We start from the raw sequence: 21451 nt of genomic DNA on the forward strand, positions 1-21451 counted from the left end.
TCCTCGTACTGATTTCTTCAAATACACCGTTTTTCCTCAATGTATTGAAATGTGGAACCTCATACCAGGTCACATTCGGCCTTTGCAGAAAGATGAATTTTTGAAGGCATTAAAAGACGGTGTGCTGTAAACCTTTCATTGTTTGTATAACTCTGTAAAATTTTTGTATTTCTATGATCTGCCAATGTAATTGTGTATTCAGCTGTTCTGTTTTGTACCTTTTTTATTATTTCTTGCTGTGTACCCACTCCTGCGATAGCCCCATAACGGGGCTGCAGTATTTGAAAATAAAATAAAAAAATAAAAATTTTGAATTCACTTCATAAAATTCTTAGGATGTTAAGGTTCCCAGCTGGCGCTGCCACAGGATTAGTTCAAAATAGTGGTCTGGGAAATTTTGAATGACCTTGTACTTGCAGAAGAAATATCTGCTGATTACGCATGCCCCATGTTGAATCTAATGGAAACACGTTTGTTATTTACGGACATGTAGCAATGGTATTATGAATAATGTGTGAGAAATGGCCCTACGAAGCAGGTGTTCTTACGTAGCAGCCGTTACTTTATTTCTTCATTGCGGAGATCTCCGTGAAAGTGGAACGGGCTGTACGTTCTATATCTGGTGTACTATTTTCTTATTATAGAAGTGGTTGGCAGCATGTTACTTACGCCTTTTTAGGTAATCAAGGGAAAATATTTTTTGCAGTGCAGGGATGCTCATCGGCAGGGATACGCTTTTTAAACTGCAATCGCTTTTCACGTTATTAAAAAAAATGTTCATATCTTTCACCCCATATTTCGAGGTGATCCGTAGCACGACCTCTGTACCGTGGTCGTGGCTGCGGTGACTACATCTTCATCATTGTTTTATTATCAGGACATTGTGCTATCTACTTTCACTGCACATATCTCACGCCACTGTCATGATTTTATTACTTCTACGTTTTTACCCATGTTAGCGCGAGGAATGTTAAGGCCCCTTTACAGCCACGCATCATATCATTGGTCATATCTCTAGTCTATTGAAATGGCGCTCTTTGGCCATCAATTGGCCCTTGCGCCATTAAATTCCACTCATCATCATCATCATTGCGCGCGTCTTGATCTTATTGCACGTACCTTTGGTGCGATGGAGATAGCAGACTCGTTTCATCAGCCACGTCCGTCTCCAGCGCTGGCGCTTTTACTTGCGAGTGACGATGCACAAGTCGATATTATATAGGCTTGTTTTTTGTAAGGAATAGGACGGTGACTGCGATTGCAGAAACTCGTCGAGAGTTTCCATAGAGTTTTTATTACAATAGACGTTCGATGGGTAGTACCGAATATTACATTATCTATGTGTATAATGTCCCAAAGTGGAAAGAAAATAATAAGATACTATAAAATATAGGGACGTTTGTTTGGGCGCCATTTCATGCTCCTTTTCATGTAGCACGTAATCTAATACTAAGTGGTTGTTTGATTGCTGTGATGAGACAAAGAAAAAAGTGAATTAAATATTCCTGCTGTCTGCACACTGAATACAGAGCATCACGTATGAAACCTGAATGGCGGCCAGCAGAGTGAAATAAGAGAATAGGAGAAAGGGATGAGGAGCACGCATAGCTCTGAATTCAACCGACCTACGAAATGAAATGACCTAATTATTAGTTCGCACCGATCCCGCAAGAATTGGGCCGTTCAAACTGCAATCACCGGACAAGACAATGTCGAGGAGAAACTGCAAAGTGGTCGAATACATACTCGCAAAGGTCAATATAAACATTAATTTAGGCAACCTCGTAAATTGCGCTCATAGAGGTACAAATTGCTATTTGTTTAAAGGTCACCAGCCTGAGCACTGATTTGGTAATTGTAAGGTTACCGTCAGTAACATTCACTTAATTTTTTTAGTTGAAGCTTTTTTTATATATTTGCCTAAAACACGGGGACAGATATCAGAAAACGGCACCACCAGTTCCGTCAAAGAGTACTATGTAAGGTACATTAGACTACCACGAAGTGCATGAATTTTCGTGGACAAGGTTTGTGCCATATGAACTACCAGAGAAAAAATTTTAGCAGCGAAATATAGAAAAGCTTCCATTTCCACTTAAAAAAATAGCTTTTAAAAGGGCCCTGCAACATTTTTAGAGCATGATCAGAAAACGCTGCCAATCGGTAGTTAGGGCTCCTGATAACGTGCGAGCCAAATGTTATAGCGCAGCACGTGGCCTGGAATTTGCAATAAATTCTCATTCAGCTGAAAACTGCTTTCTCTTCTCTCGACGAATTACGCGAGAAGCTGAAAAATCCCTTGTGACAACCATTGGATCAGCCATTGGCTGATTTGAGCATGGCGCGCTCGGTCGTTAGGGCCGCCGCGGGAGGCTGCGACACATGCGCGAATGCGCGCGCGATTGCACTGAAAAGCAGCGTATTTGAAGAAAAAAAAGAAAGTCCTCGGGGGGAGGGAGGTCACCAGGCGCACGTGACGTATTTTCTTTCCCCGTGCCATCCCTCTCTGCTTAGTTTTCAGAGCTTTCGTTGGGACGAGAGGGAGAATGCGATTGCAGTGTGCGACAAATCTTGCAACTTCACTCGTACTTGACGGAATTAAAAAGTCTTTGCAGCGGTGACCTCGTGAGGCAACAAGCTCCTTCATTGAATCCATTCCATGGCTCTTTAAATAAGTGTTGCAGGGCCCTTTTTTGAGCACTGCATAACTGCTGTTCCCCGTAAGAAATTTCTCCGCGCCGTTGCCTAGCAACCACCGACGCCACAGTTTCGCCCCACCTTGCCTCGCCTCGCTAAAGCGCGCCAGCTGGTGTGACGTCAATCTAAACCACGCATGCACGTGATCCCAAGCCGCGCATGAACCTTAGCAACAGTCGCGGTGGAGCCGCGTCGAAGCTACCGAAATGGCTATGTAACCGCGCCAAGTTTAGAGGATGAAACTTGCTCTCGACCACGCAAGAATGGATGACAGAGAAGCTGATCTATCTAAGAGCCATAAAAAGCTGAAGAATAGCCCTGCTAACATCAAGCTTGAAACTTAGTTAAGTGGCACAGCATTCGCCGATAAAGCCTCCTACTTGAATCGACCAGCTTCGCCGTTATCAAGTCTTGCGTGGCCGAGTGCGAGCGTCCTTTTTTTAGGAGCTCGTCAGCAGTTATTAATTTTTGACGCTTTACCAATCCTGGTGGTTATTGCAGAAAATTCGCTACCTGTATTCCTGAGAGAAAAAACTTTTCTATGTCACAGCTAAGATATACTTAAGTTCTCAGAGTAACGCAACCCTTTGCCACGAAATCTATGAAAACTCATCAGGTTTATTTTATCGTCATAACCGTTAAAGTTACACTTAGCTTATCATAAACCCGGTTATCTTTGCAGTAGTAAAAGATGCATTAAAACAACACAAGCTCGATTACTGACCCCTGCGATGCTTAGGAATCCCAAAGTGACATGGAAGTGACTATTGGACATTTCCCGATAGCCCATTCCGACGTTTTAGCAGCGCTGTCAATAAGTCATTCTAGTCTTCGTTTTAAAACGTTGTTATGGTTCCGCAAAAGTGGAGCTGAGAGTCACTGACGCGTCTGCTGTTTGTAGTATCTGCGCGGTAAAGTTACGTGCGGCCTGGTCAGACGCAGGGGCCGCCTCGACTCACCAGATGGGGGCGTCGACAGGAGGACACCGTGGTCCGCCGCGATTAGAGAAGGAAGACAAAACAAAAACAAGGCGACGAGCACCAAGGAAGAGGGCAGAAGACAGGGCTCGGGACCGGCTCCTTCATGCGTGAACGTTATTTTTCAGCGCCGTCGCACTTAGGCGCCGTCGGCAGAACCCTGAGTGCGCTCTGGTTGCGCGACGTCTCTGTCGGTCTTGGGCCAAGATACGCTGTGGTCGCTCAAGAACACGGGTCGTCTGTCAGCAGATCTTCAAGCGACAGCCGTAAAAGCGTACGTCTGGCAAGCTATTAGCGTCGCCCTCGGTTCTTATCGGTCTGGGGAGCGGGCTCCCCCTAAGTGGCACTCGGCGCGACGGTTCCGCAGGTCAGCGCTGTGGTGCGCCTCCAGCCCTGGGGCTGCTGCCCGCGACACGCGAGCCGACAAGCCCTTCCGGCTGTGCGCTAGTCGCCGGTGAAGAAAATGATCAGAATGGCATGATTGCGCGAGGTGTCCGTTATAGGCGCCACCTGCAGCCCTCAGTGGGAGGAGCGTCCATGGCTTGCCCACGCCAGTTCTGTAAGTAATTCGCGAATTTTCGTCACGATGGTGTCGCAATACTACGTACAGACAACCTTGTGAAATCGAGGATTTCCATTGATTCCTACTCCAATTTAACTTTCCGTAACCATATTATTTTGTTCATAAAGATAATTTTACTATAGATAGAAAATAGTAAGTAATGCCGCTCCATGTTCGCCTACATGAAACAGTCGACATACTTGATTGTCTATCAATCATTTTCCGATAGATATGTTGCAAGACAGGTGCCAAAAGTTGGCGAGATAGACACTATGTTATTATGACTTCATAAAGGCTGTCTTCATTCTCTCGGCATGCGCCAGGCGAGGGGAAGAAGACCCGGACACGGATATCGCCGCGATCTCTGCTGCATGTTTGGCCAGGAGTGCGGCCTCGATAACAGGAGCGAGAGGTGCTCCCGAAGTCAGCCAGACAGCGCGTTCCAGAGCGGCTGAAGTGCTGTAGTCCGCGCCGCGCGTCGACTTTCAATGCAGGCGCGCCGGGCGTATCATCCGCAGAGTGTGCCGCCAGCTGTAAAGCGCATCGGCTACGCTGCCCCTGGCGACCTTATAAGACGTCCGTATCGTCACGCGCACCCACGTAACCAGGGCCCGCGGGATAAAGGCGGGCACCTCAAAGGATCCTGGCGGAGGGCTTCGATAGGCGACCCATAAGCTGCGCAGCGCCATAAACGCGCTGAGGGGCTCGCTGGCCGCCTCGCACCAACAGCGGCTGGAGGACCACCCGGACGGCGTCGAATATGCGAAAACGGTGTTTGCGCTACACGCGATAAAAAAAGCGCCGGAGAGGCGGCCCACCGACGGCCGGCGCCAGCGTGGCTCCCTCGGTTTAGCACCCGGTCGCCTGGAGCCCAGGCGCCCTGCTAATCGGCGCCGGCGACGCGGCTCCGGCCGAGATACCGGCAGTCGCCACCTGCCCGATGGCCGTGACGGCCGCACACTGGCTGCCGGGCTCGGCCACGCGCGCACACCGCGGCACAGAGTATGTTTGTTTGACCGTGTCTGGGGTTCCTGCGCAAATATGCAACTGGGTGGCAGGGACTGGCAGGGCCAACCACACTTCATAATGGTTGGGCAATGCGGAAATCGCTGCCGGAATTCTCGCTGGCGAAAACAACTAAATGTGATGTTTTCTTCTGTTTTTTTTTTCAAAGGAAAGTGTGCCATGTACTCGGCGAGAACCTCCTTTCACGCGCGTTTAAGGCTTTGTACTGCATAAACCCACAACCTATGAATTTGCGAGGCTCTCCGTGGTGTTAGCTTCCAGTGATGAAATCCCGAAAAGCTGGCTTTACCATATGAAGATAGGCAAACGCCGCCACTTGGTGTACCTAAGAAAGACAATGTGAACGAAATTGTGTTTTCAGTACAACGATAGGAGACTATGCAGTCACAAATATTGGTCTGGTCAGCGTATGTGTATATGTAGACAATCACATTTAAACGGGAGTAATGTAGCCACGGGCGTGATCTTCCGAGGACTGGATGCGACCATAATCGAAACAAAGGCGAAATTCAGATGATGCACCGAGCTCAATTTAGATCTCTGTGCATGAAACTTCCACAATGAGGCATACGTCTGTTTCCTCTACCACTTTCCCGCAGATGTTCAACGTTGGGCTGGGGAGGTTAAAAAGAAGGGCATAGTCAGACCCCATCGGGTCACGAAGGAAGGTTATGAAATATCAATACAAGTGGCTGACCAGAAAAGATCTAGTAAGCCTGACCTTTCACCTAATGAATGAGATGTGAACTTTCATATGAGACTCCAGATGTCGCGATTTCTACAGAAACAGTCGGCAAGATACGCAGGGAGTGAGGCAGATGCAATGAGAGATGCACCTATATCCTTCGAAGCATCTGCAGGAGCAGAGGTCCACCCAGGAGCGTTTCCCGTTCAGCCCAGAGCTTTGTGACAGTTGCAATTGAACAGTGATGGAAACTGACGTTTTCTCTCTCTCTCCCTCGCTCTCTTTTTCTTTCAACAGCGGTATACACTTAATTAGCAATATTAGGGGGATTCACTTGGCATCCAGGTGAATCACCTGGCAATGCCAGGTGATTTTACTTGTTGAATGTATAAAGCGTACAAGTATTTAAAAAAATCTCTAACGTAAAATCATATTTGATTTTGTTTTTGAATTGAATGGTTGCTATTGGTTAATTCAAGCAAACTTAAAAATATATTCGAAGTTGTACTATAGGCCTGGCTATTTGTGCACGACTAAAGTTTTCGGAAATATTTTGAGTAGCGGCGTACCTGGCATCTTCAGGAACATTATAGAGTTGATCTAACGCAATAGGTGTGACTGCGAAGCAGCGCTGGTGTTGACTTGTGTTTCTATTTGCATGTTTCCGTGCAGGTTTGATTTGTGTGTGGATATTGTGTATATGTTGTGTACTGTTTATGTAATTCCCCATCCCTCCCATTTGTGTATATTGCCGTGTGTGGCGCAAAGTGAACACCCAGCGCTGCTAGGAGAGTGCAACGGTGCGAACGAGCACTCTATTATATAAGAGCACGCAGATGTGGCGAAGAGATAAAACGGGGGAGGAGAAACGAAGTGGAGGCACCGCCACCTCCTCCCAAGGCCCTCGGCGACCCGCTGCGCATGCGACAACTCTCCCCCTCTCCTCCCGTGAGAGTGAGAAGTGGGTCCTCCCACCTCTTCACACTCACAGGAGGAGAAGGGAGATTGATTGATTGATATGTGGGGTTTAACTTTCCAAAACCACCATATGATTATCAGAGACGCCGTGGTGGAGGGCTTAGGAAATTGCGACTCCCTGAGGTTCTTTAACGTGAACCCAAATCAAAGCACACGGGCCTACAGCATTTTCGCCTCCATCAAAAATACAGCCTGCACAGCCGGGATTTCATTCCGCGACCTGCGGGTCAGCAGCCAAGTGCATAGTCACTATAGATCACTGCGACGAGGCAGGAGAAGAAGGAGAATTGGTGTATGGGCAGTAAGTATGGTCACGCCGCTCACCCCCGTATGGAACTCCACCATAAGCTGCTTAACTAGCAATCCATACTTAATTATGAATTGCTAGTTTGGGGTACTACTACAAAAGCAAACATTGACAAGCTCGCAGTTTTACAAAAACACGTGATTCGATTCGCATGCAAGGTTTCATACCTCTCACACACCAATGATCTCTTTATAGCACACAATATGGTCCCGGTAAAGTCAATGTTTAACTATGATCTATGTCAGCAGTATAAATCCAGTTTAATGAAAAAACTAGTACTCTACAAACGCTAGCAGGATTACAGGCCGCCCTAATAAAGTATAATATACACAAACCTGAAGAATATGGCAAATTAAGAAATTTCGCACTACCTTTCGTCAACAAATGATTCGGTTCACGCTACCAGCACGTTAAATATAGTTAGTAAGGAGAAGCTTTTTAACATTCCGAAAACCTCCCTTAAAGAACTACGGAGACTTCTCACCACAATATCCTTATCATAAGTATGTCTCATAAACAACGCCGTCTATTTCTTTTTCATTTTTCGCTCTTTTTAAAAGAAAACAATCTATTTCTTTATTACGTTTATTTATTATGTCTATGGAAACACAATACTTTTTTGCATGAAGGATATTCATGCACCACATATTACGTGTGCATTACATTTTTTTAGTTTTTTTTTTTCGTTCGTTACCCCCTTTTGCGCTGTAACACGTGCAGGGTGGCCGGCACACCCTCAGGCTGATTGTATCAGCTTTTTTCCCCTGGTCTCCAGCAACATTTTGCTGTAAATAAATAAATAAATAAATAAATAAATAAATAAATAAATAAATAAATAAATAAATAAATAAATAAATTAGCTACGAAACTGCGGTCATTTGTACAAGATGCCGGAAAGAAGTAGTCTATGCGAAAAGAGCTCCTGCTCATACCGGAGGAAGGAGCTGGCGCCATTCAAGGCTGATATATGGGCGGGCTCGTTTCTCATGCCATGCGACACACACTGCCCTGTTACAGTCACTCACAACTCATCCAGAGAAACCAGGATCCAGAAGAGTACGACATGTGTTGGCGTTAAACCTTTAAAAAAGTTCCCTTCCACTGTACACTGTATTGAAACAAATGTATATGCGAAATGGAATGGCTACATTAGTATACTGTTTAGAATTGGTCTATATATATATATATATATATATATATATATATATATATATATATATATATATATATATACATACATATATATATATATATATATATATATATATATATATATATATATATATATACATATATATATATATATATATATATATATATATATACATATATACATATATATATATATATATATATATATATATATATATATATATATATATATATATACATATATATATATATATATATATATATATATACATATATATATATATATATGGCAGGCACACATCACACGCGAATGGGCGCTGTGTTGCGAAGTAGAACGTTTTCTGCTGCAGAGCGCAGTACAGCCTTCTCGTATAAAGTCCCCCGCGTACATACATAAATGCGTGTGTGCGCGTCTTGTTGATAACACTTCTTTAAGGCTTATCGCGTTTTGTACGAATCTGAGATTTTGCCCCGCAGTCACACCGGTATTTGTCAATTTCACAGCATTGTGAACAAATCTAAGTTTATGTTCTCCCCTTATTTCTTGATTGATATGCGGGGATTAACGTCCCAAAACCACCATATGATTATGAGAGACGCCGTAGTGGAGGGCTCCGGAAATTTCGACCACCTGGGGTTCTTTAACGTGTCTCACCTTATTTCTATATATCAGAATGAATTTATCAGTTTGCTGTGGTTGTTTATTTTCCCTGAAGGTTTACCTGTGGATTAATCTTCATACAGTGACGTTGGTTCCGATCCGGTGCTTCGACAGGGGCCACAAATGTGGCAGGCGTAGCGACGACTCCATTCTCCGAGACGATGTCGCTGCTGCTGTAGAATGGCCGCGGGAAATAGCGAAGCCTTTAATTGGTACCGGTGCTCTTAGACCGAAGTGTCGCGGCTGCATCTTGCTGTTATCGTCGCCGGACGCCATTAGTTCCACCGGCGAGGCCCGCCCGCGGCGCCTGATCAGGGAGGAGAGTCGGTGACAGCGTCCACCAACTCGTGCTTCGGCTGTGCGAGAGGAGGGCCACCGGCGCCTATCAGCTGATGTCGCAATTGGCGCCTAGGCGTTCTTCCCGCGGTGCGCTCGAGTGAGGGCGCCCTGTTCTCTTTCACGGTGGCGGGGCGCGGCGACCACTTGGGTTTTCCGCTTTTGAGCTTCAAAGTGCATCCTGCCATTGAGATAACGCCGCGCGAGCAGTGGCAGATGGTTACGGACGCCATAACACGATCGGAAGTGTTTTGCCGCCGCCTTGTCCCGCGCTCTTTTGCCGGCGCCCGCCGGGAGCCGCCGACGCACGAGAAGTCGTCCCGATTTAGGGACGCGCCTGGCGGCTAAGCGCGCGCATAAAATGCCGAGAGGCGCCTAGGCTTGGCGGCCTTTGAAGACGCCGTTCTTTCTATCAGAGCGGGGCGAACGTCAATGCCCCGCCGGCTTAGGACACTAAGCAGGGCTGCGCCGGGCCACCAGAATTACACGCCGAACCCGCATCCGATAGCACACGCGCGGCACGCGCTTCCGCGAGGAAATGAGCGGCGGCCAGGTTGTGCGACGGCATGTATTGCACGAGTTTACGGGCTTTTCCTTTCAACTGGCGAAGAATTTTGACAGCCATCGATACTCCGGAATCTTACCAGCCCACCCCCTTTCTTTATATCAACATTCTCAATTCCTAAAACAGGAGAGAGTGCCGAGATTAAAAGCAAATGAAACGGTGACAACTTTCTTTTTCTTCCAATTTGTCCTGGTGAGAAGGCAGGTTGGTAACGAGCACGATGCAAGAAAGTGCACGCGATAAATTAGTGAATGGTGTTCAACATTTCAGAGCGATCGACATAGGTGCATCAAGGAACGGCGCAGTCGAGTGCTTCACGTTATCGTTATTTACTTTTTTACCTACCATTAACGTCCATTAATGTCCTAGATTTGCCACTACTACAGAGTGTGGTGTATGATAATCTGAATTCCCATTTCAGTGAAACGTAATGAAATGAAACCAGGAATCAGCCTACGAAGCATACCATAAGGAACACATAGCCACAGCAAATAATTAGCTACATGGCGTGGTATTCTATTCCAAGCGAGTTGCGCCATGAGTATACGGTCGCTTATCATGCTTCAATTGCTCAGCGATTGCTAAACTCTGTAGCCTTTCCAGTTGAAAGCTCACAGTCACAGGTTCACTGCCTGAGGCGGGTTTCCGTCAGAACGGCTTAATTCCACGCTTTAAACGCAATTATAGTCTGCCCACATAATCAAACCTGATCTACGAGCTGTTGTTGGTGACAATCTAGTTTCTGTCAAATTGAGCTGCGACATATAGTTGTGGTGGCTCCGAGTCAGAATCTGACATGAAAAAAAAAAAAAAAAGGAGCATCACACAGATTTCCAAATGGCGGCATTTCTTAAACTTTTTTTTTCCTGCATGTATATCGGCATCGCCGCGTATCTACCCATGAATTCTCATAGACCACGGGCAGTGTGCTGGAGCTCGAACTGAGTGTCGCTCGATTGGAAAACCTTAAATTATTTCAGTTCCTTATTGATAAGCATGCTTACAGACAACCGAAGCCTTCTGATAAAGTTGGTTCACACTCGAACTTGCGCAAGGTGAGAACAGGCTGTCTCCTTTAGCGAACTGTACTTGTAGTCTCAGTTGAATGTCAATTCGGCAGGCAGTTTGGCCTATGCGTTTTTTTTTTCTCCTCGCCATGTGCCGCTGAGCACACCCGAGCATCCACGCTCCCCATTCATTCTTTCGCGAGTTGGAGTCGATACAATCTGCCGATACCGTAGCACGCGGGACACCTCCTCGCTGGAGAACGCGTCCGGGAGATAAGGAACCCTTTCTGGGCTACGCTCGCGATGGCGCATCTCGAACGGCGCAGTATCACCTAAGAGCGACGGCGTCGGACTCCCGCTGTTGCGAGTCAGGAGAGGGCGAGAGGCGCCAAACGCCTCCTCCAGGAAGGGGTCCGGCGCGACCATTGTGCCCAGTGGCCGAGTGGGGTGCACCGCAGAACGGAGCCGCGAGCGCTGCACGAGGCCACCCAAGAGGGCCAGGGTTCTCTCCTGCGCGCAGCGGGTGTCCGTCCTCACGTCGTCAGCAGAGACTGCTCTGACCTCTCAACAATGCCAGCACGTCTGGCCGCTAACCGTCCGCGTGGCTTTGTCGCTTCCTTCAGAGACTCAAAGTATACATACCTAGTCTCTGAACCTCTCCTGTATATGTACTACCCCTTGCTTTTTTCTTAGTGCATTTCTTGTCTGTGTGCGCATGTTTCTTTGTGTGAAAGGTGGTAGGTATAATCTCGTCACTGAAATTGACTTTCCCGTGCCACTTGGACGGGCGCTGTTTTTTTTCTTTTTCGCTTTTACTGGCGCGTAAAGTGTTTTCACACCTTGACCTTTCTGGGAAACACCGTGTGTGTTGTTATTTCATTTTGTCGACATCGTATGTCTCGAGGCAAAGGTGGCTGTGCAGTGGCAGAGAACCCGTTAGCTCGAGGCCATATGAATAATGACAAATGCCACAAAGCTTCTGAGAGCTAAGCTTTGGCTAAACGAAGCAAACTTCGCTTAACCAAAGAAATATATGGTGTATTTCTGTCTTGTTGGTAACTGTCTTCAAGCTAATGTCTAGTTGGCAACAAGACAGTAACTCTAAAAACGGAATTCAGGTTTCTTGAAATTCCAATATTTAAGACTGCATTTATTAGCCATAATTACCAGCGAATATTTATCGCAATCAAACCTAAACGTCACTCAAGCAAACAAATGAACTAGTCGAAGGTAGCAACAATGAAGAAAATGTTCCAGTTAGAAGTGGGAGTCAAAGAACAGGCCTTGCCAATTTATCAAAACGTAACCTAGCACTAGCAAACACGGACGGGCAAGACAGAACACGACTATTGTTCAGAAACCTGCCCGACTGCCCAAAGTAAACTTTCCGCAAGAAAACGGGAAGCGATATATCTCATTGTTTGCGCGTGAAACATATGAAGACTGATGCTTTTTTACACATCCCGCACGTCTCTTAGCTAACGGGGCAGTGGCCTTGCAGATGCTGATGAATTTCTCTGGAGTGGAAAACAGCACACCTGCCTTTATTTTCGGTCCAATTTTCTGTAAAACGTAGGTCACATTGTGCATGTACGGCACGACAACCTTATTCCAGCCATCAAAACTGCTCGCACACGTACCAGTCTACTTTTTCACGCACTTTCTACCGCTGAAATAAATACATGGCTGGGGTAACCTGCTAGCTAAAGGCGCTCCTTTTGTTTATCAAAGCACTAGACATTTCATCGGTGCATGATTTGCGAATCGCGTAGTCAAAACAAAGATTAGAAATTGCTCCTTGCATTACCTTAGAGTAGAATAGTTGATACGCAGCATCTTTTTATCACGAGGGTGATAGTCCCAACACAAATGGCCTTCAAATAGAAAATTTCTTCAGCCTAAAACTGGAATGGTAACAGATAGCTCATGTGTTATCACAAACTTCTCAACAGTAAGTAAATATGTCAACTATATCACAAGTTGGGTGGGGTCAAACAATAAAAGATGACCATCTACATATCCGAATACATTCGTGATCTTCCCCGCTGACACATTGTCATGATACAGAGACGTCAAAAAACAATTAAGGGGTTTCCGTGCGGGGACGATGAAGAAAAACGAAGTGGGTGTACGTGCGACGCGTGCCGATCCCCCACACTGGTTGTGCGCCGCAGCTTATAGGGGAACAAAATTAAGACGCGTGCAGCGGTGTGCGTGCGGTGGTTTTAGACAGCGCAGCGGTCAAAGACCGGTGGTTCTCGGCTGGACGTCCGGTCCTAGAAACTAGGCGACGTCCTTTAAATGCTCTACCATTCCTGGACTCCGGCTGGGTGCCTGGTCCAGGGACCAGGCAACGCGCGGGGGTTCCGGCTGCCGTTCCTGACAGCTGAACCAGCGACAACGAGGTTTGCACTTTGGATGGGTGACTTACCCAGGTATCAGGCGAGGTGACGCTGCCGTCGACAGTGGGTCATCGAGTTCTGGTGCCTGGTGCACTGTGGCCGCTGTTACTGCTGCTGTTCCGGGAGGCTGACACGACGCTGGTGTGCTGTGCGACGAACGTGGCAGCTGAAGGCTGCTCATGAGCTACAAAGCTACCCTACTGCTGCTGCAACCGTGTCATGGCAAGGGTCGACTGACGTTGAGGATGTCAACGAGCCACACGGCACGCCGTGCCGAGCGATCAGGCATCGGCGTCCAACAAGCTAACATGGCGGGACACTATTTATTCATAGAGGCAATTACCACTGCTAGGATCGTATGTTTCTACCACCTCAGGTGTTGCTCCTTCCTAGTTCCGTTCTTAAGGGCGAAGCTCCTTAAGCCATGGGTCGTGCGTCCGTGATGTATGTAGTAGTAGTAGTAGTAGTAGTAGTAGGAGGAGGAGGAGGAGGAGGAGGAGAAGGAGGAGGAGGAGTAGGTAGCCACCTCCCGTTTAGTCCTTGGAATGTCCGCTGGGTGGTGGTACTTCTAAATGATCACTATATGATGAAAAGATGCAATATGGGGGTACTTGGATTGTTCACTAGGTGAACGGACGGATGGGTGCATGGACGGACAGACATACAAGCAGACGGACGAATGCGCGGACGGATGGACAGATGCATGGACAGACGGACGCACGAACGGACAGACGGAAGCGCGAATGGACTGACGGACGCTTCGCCCCATTCATCATCATTCACTCCGTGCATATGCTGTGATCCTTTTTTTTCCCTTTGTAAATATGTTTGTGTATGTGTGCACTCGCGACTCGACTCCATACCTCGCTGAGTGGTCCTGGGCCCAAAACCTGGCATTGCATTGTACATATGCGAGCGATATGTCCGTCAAAGTGGGCTTGTCCATCACAATTAACATAAGGTGATCCTAAATAAAACGTATAAATTAAGATCTAAGACCCTGCTAGCTCATATGCCTGTCCCCCTTTAAAACGTGATTGCACCAGAATGATCAATATATTCTTGAACGCACGACAAAAGGGGTACAGGGGCATGGAGTAATATAACTAATTTACGTCAATGTATCAGACTGAAGTGCCGTTGTCAGTGGTCTTTTTTTTAAAAAGCGTACTACATGACTGCAGCTATTAGAAACCCATGGATCAATCAGGGATATGCAACATGCGGAACAAATCACGAAGAAAATTGCTCAGCGCGTTCTGCCAGGTGCCTGTCTCTGATACTATCATCCTGGGAGGCCACTAAAGGTGGAGCTCAGAACACAACCTTTTCCATTCCACATTCACTTTCTTCAGTAAAACATAATGAGATCTCTTTATTATAGACATCACTACTGCATAGGCTTTTGATGCAAATTCACCTTCTGTGATGACAACCAAAACAACCATTTTTATCCGCTGGAAGAACGCCCAAGGAATTGTGGCACAGCAATTACCGTACTGGACGCACTGATTGCAAATCTTTCTTTTCTATTTTTTTGGCTAATATTGGCTAATCTTTGTTTCGACAACGAGTTTCACATATTGTTCTGTCATAATATGTCTAGTAGCTTTGATAAAGAAGGGGAGCGCCTTTTGCTAAAGAGTTTACCTTAGCGATGCACGGGGGGGGGGGGGGGGAGAGTCAAACGTTTCCAGGCCAATGATTTTGCTTTAGCGCCGCTCAGTTTGAGCGTGAAGAAAAGATGCGATACGGTCAAGAAGGACAAAAAAAAAAAAAAAAACAGACGACACTATGAGCGCTCATACTGTCGTGTTATTCTCCCCTTCTTGACCGTATCGCGTCTTTCTTCACGTGGTGTTCCGCAAGGTGTTGTATTGAGCACCACACTATTCAGTGTTGTCATGATCGGCCTCGTGGAAACTGTACCACAGTCAGTGCAGATATGTATGTATGCAGACGATATTGGTGTTTGGGCATTTGGTGTAATACGTCCGCAGATACGTGCGAAACTTCAGAAAGCTGCAAACGCTATTTCGGCGTACTTTAGAAAGCAAAGCCTCGAGATTTCTCCATACAAATTGGCGCTGGTTGCGTTCACGCGGCAGGCAATGGCGTCATATCCCATCACCACCAGTGGAAAAATTGTCTGCTACACCCGCACAAACAGGTCCTTGGGAGTCGCAATTGATCGAAATCTCTGCTAGAATCCCCATGCGGCCACACTGAAAAAGCGCCTATAGCCATCTCCCAACGTTTCAACTTCCTCGGAGGAAAAAAGTGCACTGCAAAACATTTCGCGTATTTATACGGACAAAAAAGCGGACACAGTGTACAGGAAATAAACTCGCTCCACCCTTTCACCAACATCAAGAATACAGCACACGTTTAAGAATCCAAGACTTCACTACTTCGAAAATACTAGGGATAGAGCACACGTTTACCAATGATGTTTCACTGAATAGTGCAAAAAACAACTGTCCCCTCCGTCAACAAAAATATAGACGAAAGTAATCATTTGCAATACAGATCACCTCCAGAAATTTATACTAGTATATCCATCGCATATCATCATTTTTCATCTTTTTTTTCTAAAACGAAGTGCGTACTGAGAGCAGAAAAATACAGCATTTACGCAAATCGCGGATTGATTGTCTTGGTCGTGTTTACATTTCGAGCGTTACATTTTCATTTCGCTCTGATTACTTGTCCACAGCAGTCGCATTACTCTATGCCGACAGTGATCGGGCTTGTCAGCACCGTAGTGCAGCCGTGGGATGTGTGCGTCTCCCTTTGTGCTGGCGCGTTAGGTGAGCCTCTGTTTACGGTGCCAGTACTCCGTGGCGCCGTAAGACGAGACGACATCTACCGTGGAATCTTCCCGCGCTGCAGCCTATACAGGCGGGTTCTCACCGTTAAGCCGAAGTTCCATTTCCTCTCCTTTGTCTAATAAAAGGCGGCTGGTCGCAGGTAGCACCGAGGTGCGAACAGCCAGAGAGAACTTTCAACTGAAGAAAGTTTCATTATAAAGTTGTGTTCTTTCTCTTCAGTTCTGTTTGAAGTTTGCAGGGTGAGAGCTACTTGATATCTTCGATCTCACTTCCACCTTAACAGGAACAGAACTGATACCTTAATATTGTGACTGAAATATAATCAATTATTTTTTTCAATTGAGGATAAAAACCTTTCAATTTATTTCAGCAGAAGCTTTTACATTCAAAAAAGGTATGCCTTTTTTGCACACTCTCAAGTCTATTTGCTTTGGTCATTACTAGATTATAAATAGTAAAATGGTTTACATGGTTTGCAATAGTGCCAACACTTGTATACTGAATTGGAAAGCTCGTATTCTTTTCAGAGAGAACTGAAATTTTACAGGGCAAGTAATTGGCTCAGGTAATTAGTGTCAAGATGTTTTTGAAGCTCATATACACTTACTTTTATATTTTGTTGCACATATTTGATTAAACACACTCGTTATAAACATACTGTTTTTTTTAGTTCTGTTAGTGTTGTACCTGGGATATAATTATTATTCACAGTGCAGCAGAGGGCAGAAAAATAACTTAAAAAAATGTGGTTTTAAACATTCTGATGGAATGAATCCAAATACAATACAGAAAAGATCATGATTTGTGGAGATCGATTTCATGTGAAAGATTCAATGGCAAGCTGTTTTGGCTTAAATTTTTTTTTACTCCTTGAGTCAATTGTTACTAAGTGGATGTATATTTTTATGCAAACTCAGGAGCTGTCAGCCGACCAAGGGCTTACCAGTCAAGTCGATCACACTGATGTCTAAAGAGTAGCTGATGGTAGAATATTATGCCTGCACTCACAACTGTTGTTTTTTAGAGCACAGAATTAAGGTTTATCAAAATCAGGTACATGCCACGGTGACATGATGCACATATGATAATTTCTGTCAGGTAAAACAGCGCGTCATTGTAGCTTCTTGAGTCATATATGAGTACATGTTTATTGTTTATTACATAGTTTTAAACAAGTATAGCCAACACAGCAAACACACTCGATATTGCCTCAATACGATGCCTGATTAATCTTTTGTAGAGCATTTACAACCACTAGTGTGGCTATGTACACCACCTGGAATTCCAAGGTTCAAATGCAGCCACAACTATGATATATACTGTATCTTTTCATTGAAATTTTTCACTCGTTGTGAAGCTGCTATTATTGACAACATATGTACTGTTGTACTGTCTCCTTAATGCTTACTCAGAGATTTTCAAAGTGCATTCTTGCTGTTCCTGAGTTAACATAGGCAGTGAATCACATGTTGGTCATACCCACATCCCAAACCAGTATACATATAGTGTGCAGTTATGCACCCACGTGACTGATGAAAAGGTTTGACAACGTGTTAGACAAGCATGCCACATTATTCATGGCACAGGGTCATGACACAGCAGTTACAATGTCACACTCACAATTTATTCTCTTTCAGGTGCTGCTTCTATTGTTCTTGAGCCAGCTGTCGCCTCTCAAGTGAGCGCCACTATGACTGTTCATGCCAAAAGCACCTCGGTGACCTGATGTTGCAGGAATTTGTGTCACCGCACCACCAGAAAATCATCAGGCGCCATCATTTTCGCTGCATCCTCCACTGCCGATTCTGGACGGTTCAGCGTTCAGTCTAGCAGCATGGAACAGTGACAGGTGATCAAGCAGCTCATAAGCACACCCATACCTTCGTTGCATGAGGTTATAGCACTACAGTCAAAATTTCATACTCATTGTTAGTGTTCTTCTATGTAAGTGAGTGTGAAACAAACCTGTACCATGTACATGATGTTTACTTTGTTGTCATTATCCAGTTTGAAATTTGCTTTTGACATGGCAAATTCAAAACATAGCCTTTTAAAGGTGACCTTCAAGACCCACAGTTGTAATTTCTGTGTTTAATTTCACACTGGCAACCTCGAGCCGTAGTGAGTGCAAACATTTAAAACTGGTAACCTAGCATGGGTATTGTAAACATCGCTGGCACATTGTTACTGTGTTTGACAGCATGCCAAATTAGTCAGCTAGAGCACAAAAATCAAAACAGCACCCACAAGGGCATCCAAATTTTCGTTCGCAATTTCACATTACTTCAGTGGGACGAGTGGTGGCGCCATGAAGAAGTTTGTATAAAAAGTCAGCAACTATACCTTGATTTTGAGAGCGCATGCTTAGGCCACTATTCAACCATCAAGATCAGAGTCATCAGACGCATCATTGCCAACTTGTATAACAATTAAGAAGCTCATTCTGTGATGAGTAGCAGCTTTCCTGTTGCAAGGAAAGGCCTCTAGCTGCAAGTTCGTAACATCATTTTCAAATATGAGTGCGGATTTCGTAAGTATTTTCATGTGACACCAGACTTGCTGGCCTTTTTGACATTATACATGGGCTCTCAGGTTGAAGCATTGTTTCCATATTTTTCTACAGCTCTTGATAAGGTTTCTCACTACATATTTTACTAACACCACAAAACATTCCTCTGAATGTGCTCACTTGGGTTAAAGACTTTCTTTTGTGCAGGCTTCTGTTTACATCTCTTAATAATGACAACTATGCTTCTGCTTGTGTGACATCTGCTGTATTCCAAGGAAGTGTGCTCAGTGGAGGCCTGTACCCAGAAGGATGCCCGAGGAGTTCTCCCCCCCCCCCTCTGAATTCACATGTTGTGGGTGGTCCTACTCAGCATAAGTATTGAAGAAAGTCATTTTTCATGGCCATCAACATGTGCCCCCCCCCCCCCCCCCTCCGAAAAACATTCCTGGCTACAGAACTGTCTCTTTATGAGCTCGTTATTTCTTCTTGCTCGTTCTTCATTGTTTGTTTTCACCTCGCATTGTCTACATGTGTATTAAATACAGGGTGTTTCAAGAAATGTGTCCAATATTCTTTAAAAATTTGGGAAAGGAGGCCCCGCCGCGGTGGTTTAGTTTCTAAGGTACTCGGCTGCTGACCCGCAGGTCGCGGGTTCGAATCCCAGCTGCGGTGGCTGCATTTCCGATGGAGGCGGAAATGTTGTAGGCCCGTGTGCTCAGATTTGGGTGCACGTTAAAGAACCCCAGGTGGTCGAAATTTCCGGAGCCCTCCACTACGGCGTCTCTCATAATCATATGGTGGTTTGGGACGTTAAACCCCACATATCAATCAATCATTAGAGAAAGGAGGTACTTGCGTGCTAGTTGAGGCGTTACCTTTCCTATGACAAAATGAATCTTCAGATAAGCACAAACATTATTTGCAGCATTAATTATAGCAATTAAGACAATTACCTTTTTTAGCAGTGGTAGTAGCTGGTCGAGTCAAATGGGCAAATTCAACTCCTTTCTACGAAAAGTCTATAGCCACTTTAAAATTTTGGAAAAGCAGCCAATGATAATCACCGTGGAGTGATGCAATCTGCCTAATTTATCTGTCGAAACGAAAACCGATGCACCAGACAGCACATCTACCATTTATTTCGACAATGCCCTCAATGACGACACTGTTTCTCTAGCCGTTATAACCGTCAATTTAGACACTTTGCTTTGCGATCGCTTATTGACGCTCACTTAATCTTCTCGCCAATGTTATAGCAGATACTCGGAGAAAGCGAATACAGAGAGCGAATACAGAGAGCTTTTTCCACAAAAAGTGAAATTCACAATTTTTAGACTATCTGCTAAACTTCAGTGTGTAAATTATTTTTAATTTGTAGCATGTCAAAAAGGTCACCAGCAGATATTTTATTTGTGTCCTTGGAATTCTCTGTTACCAGAAAAAAACTCCAAAACCTGGCAACATTATTCAATATTGTTCGTGGGAAAAGCGTTCCAAAATTGATATACATAAGTAAGTCATTATTTTTAGTTAGATCACTTGATTACTTTGCTGGAAATGCCATTAAGTAGGTGCATTCCAAAATGACTTTTGAAAATGACTTTTGACGACTTTTATCTCAGTCGGCGCCATACTACAGACTCTCATAACTAGGGAGCAAAATTTTTGGCGATGGAATGAAATGACCAGGAAGAGTTTCGTACTTCCAGAAATGTGAAAGCTTTTTCCGTCATATTTGTGATGTTCAGAAAAACGCCAGGTGATTTCGCATAGCATAACCCTAATCGTTGTATTGTTTACTACATTGAATTACTCCTTTGCTCCTTTTACCTCAACTAATATTGTTAGCCAATATTTTTGTGTGTTTATGAAGTTGTTTCTGCTTTCTGCCATTTTTTTTGTATTATATGTACTATTATTTATTATGTGTGATCATATATTTTTGTGCTGCAAGCCAGTGCTTCTAACGAGGCCTATTAGAAGTCTTGAACTGAGTAAATAATTGTGCTCACACTGTTTTTCGCTGTGCACTCGCCTGGTGTGGTTGTGATGACAAAATATTTTTCCTCTTTTTCAGAAAAGAAGTCTGCTAATGCTGTTACAACAGGAAAACAACACAGGTGCTTTGGGTATCTAAAAGTTATGATTTTGCTTTTTCGTACTTTAAATTCCAGAGGCAAAGCCCGCGAAATAAAATAATTTTTTTTTGAAATTTTTTGTTCACACAGTTTCTAGCATGTATGTGTTGTATTTCGTTTTATGATCATGGGAAAATAAAATTCGATTTCAATAAATAGCAAACTTGTCCTTGATGGTTTTTAAACATTTGAATTCACTTCGTAAATTTTTTAGCATGTGCAGGTGCAGTCAAAAGTTAATAGGTGACGCTGCCACAGAATTAGTTGGAATAATGGCCTAAGAAATTTTGAATGACCTTGTACTTACACAAGAAAGATCTGCTGATTACGTATGCCTTATGTTGAATCTAATATAAACACGTTTGTTATTTGCGGATGTGTAGCAATTGTCTTACGAATAATGTGTGAGACTTGGCCCTATGGAACAGGTGTTGTTCCGTAGCAGCATACTTTATTTCTTCATTGCGGAGATCTCCGTGAAAGTTGAAGTTTATGCGATCGACCCGCCTCGTCGAACGCTTGTGAAGTTTTAGTGTGTTTGTGTGTTTTTGCTTTTGTCCCGCTCTCTTTCGCTCATTCCCTTTTTCTTACTTTTCTGTCTCCCTTTTTCTCTCTCCG

The 21451-nt window shown here is 44.7% G+C and overlaps 1 long non-coding RNA gene across 1 annotated transcript; it reads left to right on the top strand.

The window, feature by feature from the left end:
* The first annotated feature begins 3801 nt into the window (after positions 1–3801).
* On the top strand, positions 3802–20883 carry LOC142776986 (uncharacterized). Its single transcript, XR_012887890.1, has 3 exons — positions 3802–4233; positions 17824–18035; positions 20773–20883. It is a non-coding gene; the product is annotated as an uncharacterized LOC142776986 (long non-coding RNA).
* Positions 20884–21451: the final 568 nt, after the last annotated feature.

The sequence above is a fragment of the Rhipicephalus microplus genome, chromosome X (genome assembly GCF_043290135.1).
Source record: "Rhipicephalus microplus isolate Deutch F79 chromosome X, USDA_Rmic, whole genome shotgun sequence".
NCBI classification, from domain to species: Eukaryota; Metazoa; Arthropoda; class Arachnida; order Ixodida; family Ixodidae; genus Rhipicephalus; species Rhipicephalus microplus.